The 7,500-nt window shown below is 39.1% G+C and overlaps 1 long non-coding RNA gene across 2 annotated transcripts in view; it reads right to left on the reverse strand.

Moving 5' to 3' along the window:
* LOC135089744 (uncharacterized) overlaps window positions 1-7,500 on the reverse strand; it is a 320,684-nt gene that overhangs the window by 183,904 nt on the left and 129,280 nt on the right. The window lies entirely within an intron of this gene.

The following is a 7,500-nucleotide window of genomic DNA, read 5'->3' on the forward strand; positions in this document are numbered from 1 at the left end:
TAGCCATGCTTGGTTTTGTATAACTCATCTTCTAGCACCGATGAATTTTTAGCGACTGTATAGTTGCATTCAAAGACTATATATATATATATATATATATATATATATATATATATATATATATATATATATATATATATATATATATATATATATATATATATATATATATACACACACACACACACACACACACACACACACACACACACACACACACACACACACACACACACACACACACACAGTATATATGATTTAAAGATAATACACTATTTTTTATGTACGATACCCTTGCGTGGCACTGTGACAAACTCATTTTCACTGAGTACAAAAACTTATATTTAATTTTTTCATTCTATCTTTTTCACTGTATCTTTTTGTTCGGGCATAATTATTGTCAGACGAAGTGAAGAAAACGCAACGCGTAACCTCACGCTGAGATACAGTGCAGGGGAAGAGTAGCGGCAAGGATGAAAACCGTTCCGTGTTTGTAAACATACTGAAGAAATTACGCTGTTAAATCCTCCATAGAGGGTTCGTTGACTCACTAGCAAGGCTCCTCTACTCTTTGTTCATGATTTTTCTTCCTTAAAAAAAAAAAAAAAAATCATATATACCGCCGCCTGTGTCTCTTGAAAATTTTCTGAATTTACTTTTCTCCAACAATTTATCTTACTTTACACATTGGTGAATGCACTAAATATGAAAATTAAAATTTCCATAGGAAGGAAAGAATTCGGTTAAGTACATGAACATTTTACGCTGCCCAGTGTCAGCTGCTCTCTGGTCCTGATGCCAGGTAACGCTGTGAGGGATTTTGATCTGCAAATATGGACATTTGTCTAGAAAACTACATCGTAATCCAGAAAAAAAAAAAAAAATTCCCCACAGGTATCAATATCACTCCTCCCACTGACATGGTTGTCTTGTGTTGACATTCAGAGCTTTGTGGAAAATGGCTACAGATTTATTCAAAAACCGTGGGAAAGAAATTTTTTAAAAAAGTTCTAGGTGGTTGTGTTATATATTCAAATTTATATTAAAAACTGCAATGCAAAATGCGGGAACATGATCACGCAGAAACTTTCTTGCTAGTGCAAAAAGTATGAACAACTAAAAAGTAGTTTTCGATGATAAAAAGTCTACCTAGTGTTCCCAGGCAATATTGTTTCTAGAACACAAAGCAAGGAACATACCATAACACAGACTTACTGTGGTGATGCCGCCTCGAGAATGTGTATTTGGGAGTGGTAAGATATTGGTTAAATATGTTGTAATAACTCTAAACTTGCAATACGGTGATGGGGAATGAAAATCAATCTGATAGTGTTATTTTCATATATTAATTTTCTTCGAACTGAGAACTTTGCATTTAAGTTGAAAAGACATGTTATAAAAAATACTGAAACTAAGAGCAAGAAAAGAACTTAAGTATACTCTCTCTCTCTCTCTCTCTCTCTCTCTCTCTCTCTCTCTCTCTCTCTCTCTCTCTCTCTCTCTCTCTCTCTCTCTCTCTCTCTCTCTCTGCTAACCTAACCTCCTAACTGCAGGTCCAATAAACGTCAGTTAAAACAAACTCCTCCCCTCAGCCACGGACGCCACGGGGAAGCAAAAAGTGAACGTGGGGCGGATGAAGTGAATGTCAATATTCATCGCCAACAGGTTTTCTCTGATGCTCTTTATGATCATTTAAGAGTTTGCCAATGCATTTGCGGTAGTGTCTTTTCATAATTCGTTTATAGCACTACTGCTCATATAATAATATTTCTTCTTATCTTAACAATCACGCAGCTTATTCCTGAAGCATCGCTGAATGGACGCAGTTTGAAAGACAACGTCAATAAATTTTATGGAGGCGAAGTTATTTCAAACACGTGATGGAAAACCACGGCGAAAAATTTTCAAAAATCGGGTCTTGGCAGCTTTGTCCTGAATGCAAGTGTTGGTGTCCTGCCGCGGGAAGCCAAGCGTGAAGGTGCTGGGATGACCCACCTCGTCTGCCGCACTGGGAAATGGGTCTGCAGTGTCTCCGGCCACCCATCACGCCGGTGGAAGACACAGTGGGCTCCTGAAAGTAGTTGGCGGAAATTCCGTCGTACCATTGGAGAGCGCAGAGCAGCCATCATGTTTACGTTGTTCAGGTAACCTTCACCGCGGCTCACAGGTCCTGCTTTTTTTCTCTTTGTATCTCTTAACTCAAGTCCCATTCTCTTTCTGAACTTACGTATTTTTTCTTTTTTGCTCTCTGCTTGTCTGTTTTTAATACTTTTCCTCCTTTCCTTTATTCCGCCACCGCGCTGCACTTTAGTAAATGACTATGGGTCAAAGCCCTTTATATTGATTTCTTGGTCTTACTTTTCGTCTGACTTTTGTGTCAGGTCATTTCGGGAAGATAAGTTTCTTTCCCTTCCTTCACATGAAGGCTGGAGCCCTACGTTGCATGTGTTTCTCTTGTTCTTTTCCGAAGGATTTTTTTCCCCACCGTGGTGAAGTTATTTCTTTCAGTCACCCTCGCTTTGTACCTTCTTGCCTCCTTTTCCTTGCCACCCAGTCCCTCTTCCTTGACTTACCACAGCCAAACAAGCTTGTCCGCACACACTTTTCTCCTGTTTACTTTTCTCCGTCTAACCGCTGAGAGCCCTTGAAAATTTGTCACCCTTTGCCTTCCTCTAAGATCCTCACGTTGTGTCTTCTTTTGCCCTTCTATTCCTCGTTCCGCTAATTCAATCTCTCTCTCTCTCTCTCTCTCTCTCTCTCTCTCTCTCTCTCTCTCTCTCTCTCTCTCTCTCTCTCTCTCTCTCTCTCTCTTTCTCTCTGGTACTCTATTTGCAAACCCGAACACTCCCATCAGTTCTTGGCTTGATCTTACCACTCAGGATCCACTCGTAGCAGCGTAGGGATTTCAATTTACTGTGGTGGACATGAAACGTGACAAGAGAAGCTTACATTACTTTTAAATCGACTGTTGAATGTGTAACGAACTGCTGTTAAGGTATTTTTCAAATATTTAAGTGAGGAGACGATTTATTTAATTATGAAGTCTGGAGTAGTACAATTCTACGGACTAGGCTTTGTTATAGCAAGAATTGCTGACTTGGGATTACATAACAGGTAGTACAGTATGAGGTGCGTTATGAGGCACGGCACGGTAAGAAAGTGCTGCATCTTTTGAGCTGCACGAATGATTAATTTCCTTGGGGTAACAATCCATGGCCCTAAAGATGGCACTTGTCCATGCTTTGCTGCCTTTAGTACCTTGTGCTATTTTCTTTATAAGCTGAATCACTTGTTGACACACTCTTCTTTGTGATAAAAAAAATGAAAAATTTATTCCTCTAGTGATCAGTAAATTAAAAACAACAACAACAACAACAACGACAACAACAATCAAGCACAGATCTTTAATTGATGTTCCAAAGCAGAATGTAACAAACGAAATTAAAAGAGATTTCATTTGTATATTTACCTTTTTATTTCCAATTTCCTACTTTTCCTCATTACATTAGAATTATCGTTGTATGAGAGAGAGAGAGAGAGAGAGAGGAGAGAGAGAGAGAGAGAGAGAGAGAGAGAGAGAGAGAGAGAGAGAGAGAGAGAGAGAGGAGAGAGAGAATATATATATATATATATATATATATATATATATATATATATATATATATATATATATATATATATATATATATATATATATATATATATATATATATATATATATATATATATATATATATATATATATATATATATATATATATATATATTGTTACGATCAGATCCCAGCCCCTCTCACACGTGCCTTTGTGCGAGTCAGGTCTCACTAGGCTGCCACTTTTGCAGCCCAATATGGGGAAAATTACTACGTGAATCCAGGCCAATTCACACCGGTCGCACAAAGTTTATAGCCTGAAAGGTCGCCACCCTGTCTCAGCCCACAGGGAAAAATACAACGCCAACCTCTCACACTTGCTGAGAGAAAAAAAAAAAAAATTTCGCAAGCACATATCACAGGAAAGAGACACAAGTACTCGTACAACACGATACGATTAGACCAGAATATTTTATGAGCAAAACGCCCTCAACATCATCCTTCCACTGCTCAAAAACAAGAAAAGAAGAAAATTAAGCACGGAATACATACAAATAATATATCTTCTGGCCAGGAATACTCACAATAATACGCAAGAAGGCTCGTCGCATTTAGAGAACCAAGACACTCAGACACAAGGAGGGGTGACTTGCCCACTCCTGGGAAGACAGCAACACAAGATAAGACAACCACGGACAATGAGTAGTGCCAAGGACAAATTAAACCTTTCCAAGACGCCTAGAGTAGACACAGATTAGCCACACGTATAGGCTTCCACAATAATATACACTGAGAGGTGCACAATATTTCTCCCAGCTCTAGTAGCCTTATGCTTTAAACACACACTACCACACGACAGGCTTTCGACGTACGTCTTCTCTGTTCTCTAATTAGGTCGCTACTAACACATGAAGCCAAGCCGGCCGGCAAGCAACGACCCGCAGTAGCTTGGTCACTAACAGGGGTGGGGAGGGATAGGGGAAGGAACGGGAAGCCGGACGGCCTGGGACGCGTCCTTCATCCCATCGCTTCTTGGTCGAGGGTGATAACATTTTAATTACCTGCTTGCTAAAGTCTACCAACGGGGCCAGCTAATTTAATTGTCTCACTAAAGTTTGGTTTCTTCTCTTGCTTGGGTAGTGGTTTTCGATATGCTAGGATGATAGGAAGTAGGGGCAAATAATTAAGGCAATCCATTAGGCTCTTCAACAAGGATTGTACAATTCAGCGCTATAATTTGCCCGCTTCCCGCTTCCATGTCTCTTTCTATGCTTCTTCATTCTTTATCTTTATTCATATTATTGCTAGTAAACAGGGCGCTTTGCGTAACATGATTATATATATATATATATATATATTATATATATATATATAATAATATATATATATATATATATATATATATATATATATATATATAATATATATATATATATATATATATATATATATAAAATCTTGAACAAGATCCACCTAAACCTACAACAGCAAACCAAGAGATATAACAGAAAGCTCGTTCAGCTTCCTAGTCCAGCACACGGTGAGCTGGAATGCGTCTCAGAGTTGTGCTTTGCGGAGTCTCCTTCCTGAATGCTGAGCCGCAAATGCCAGGACTGATAATGCACTGTGGGTACAATAGATTCACTGGAATGTCTCTCTTCCAAGAGAGAGAGAGAGAGAGAGAGAGAGAGAGAGAGAGAGAGAGAGAGAGAGAGAGAGAGAGAGAGAGAGAGAGAGAGAGAGAGAGAGAGAGAGAGAGAGAGAATAAATAACAATAATGTATTTTTTCTAGCGGGATCATTAATACTTAACAGCAGGAAATAAATAGAGCTGGTGTTATTATAACACTGGAGAGTGTGAGGGATTACTATGAGCGACAGTGGTGCAGTATTGTGGCGTGAGGTGGTGGAGTGATGTTTTTTTTTCCCAAGTGCGTAAGGAATTCGTCACCAGAATCTCAATTCTAGTAAATAACATGGCATACATAATGTCAACATGTAAGTATTGTTCGTATACAAACAACTTTAATCTGCTCCTAAAATAAATAAATAAATAGAAATAAGGGAGACGCTTTTAATATGTAACTTAAAATTCTCTCTCTCTCTCTCTCTCTCTCTCTCTCTCTCTCTCTCTCTCTCTCTCTCTCTCTCTCTCTCTCTCTCTCTCTCTCTCTCTCTCTTTCATGTTTACAGTAACATCTGACGTTAACTCCTCCGCCTTCTCGACATAAGCTGCAATGAACGCTAAACATAACGGGCGACATAAAGGCGATTACTTTTAAGCCATTCGGAGACACGAAAACAAGAAAAGAAAATGGGACGCAAGCGGCACTGGAATGCAAGTCTCCAGCATGGCCTCTTTATATCTATTTAAATTCATGATAGTTTTAATTAAGTAGACAATTTTGTGATAAGACTACCTTTGTTTTCTAAAAATTCGATGAAGAGAAAGTTTGAAGGAAAATAAATGTAGGAGAAGAGGGAGGATACAAAAGGAATACAAATGAAATTCAAACACAAACACCTTGAGATCCTTACAAGGCTGTATGAGTAACTATTATACACTAACTTTTGGAGGGAGAGACAGTAAAGTACAGGAGAAAGCTCCTTCCCACCCACCCATCCCTCCACCCGAAGCTGGCCAGAAAAAGGAAATAGTACCATTTTGTAAAAAAAAAAAAAAAAAAAAAAACGCAACGAGTTTGAGAATATAGTAAGAAAGAGTTGAGGTCTATGTCAACTTTTGCTTGTGTGGGAGGGAATAAATGCATGATAGTTGTGTAATGTGCTGTGTGTACATCATAAGTGGAGGCACAGAATGGTTAGCGAGGGTTGGTGCGGCAGCCTTGCCTGACGTTCTTTTTCGGAGGCAGCACTCACACAAGATCCAGCTCTGGTCACTCCACTGAGTTTGTGTACTTTCCGTGTAGGGACGCCATACACAGGTTCCCCATGTAATACTGATCCCTGGTACTTATAATCTTCAAGTTGACAAAAAGAAAAAAAAAATTGTTAGGGAGCGTAGTGCAGTGTATATGTAGACACAGTGTGGAGGTCAAGAAGTGGCGAGGAAGCCTTGCCTGGCGCTTTCATATATATATATATATATATATATATATATATATATATATATATATATATATATATATATATATATATATATATATATATATATATATATATATATATATATATATATATATATATATATATATATATATATATACATACGAGGGTAAGTCAATAAGTATTCGCACTTTTATTCTAATTGTTTGTGAATAGGCTGTATGGCTTTGTGTGCTATGCCGGGTTGTAGATGGCTCCGCCCTCCTCCCTTGTGGTTGGTTTCAGCGTTACTACTTCCGTGCGCTCTGTGCTGTTGAGAAGTAAGGATGGACGCACCACTCTCCATTTGCACCAAAGAAGAACAACGCTCTGTAATCCGTTTTTTGTAGTCTGAAGGTGTACCAGGAGCTGAAATCCATAGAAGACTTTCAGTACAATACGGGGGCAATGTTTTGCCGCGACGTAGTGTTTATGAGTGGATTGAGCAGTTCAAAAGCGGTTGGACAAGCATGGAGGATGAGAAACGCGATGGACGCCCAGCCACAGCCACTACTGACGCAGAGTCAACCCTCCGCAGGAAAAGTGATGCTCACAGTTTTTTGGGACTCACGAGGGCCAATTCTGGAACATTACCTGGAAACAGGGTCAACAGTAAACAGTGAACGCTACAGTGATATGCTTATCAACAAGTTAAAGCCGGCAATTCGCAACAAACGCCGAGGTCTATTGTCGGAAGGCGTTCTTTTGTTGTATGACAACGCCCGTCCACATACCGCCGTCCACACCATTAACATTCTTCAAGAACTTCATTTCGAGGTGTTGGAACATCCTGTATACAGTCCT

This window comes from Scylla paramamosain, chromosome 3 (assembly GCF_035594125.1).
Source record: "Scylla paramamosain isolate STU-SP2022 chromosome 3, ASM3559412v1, whole genome shotgun sequence".
NCBI lineage: Eukaryota > Metazoa > Arthropoda > Malacostraca > Decapoda > Portunidae > Scylla > Scylla paramamosain.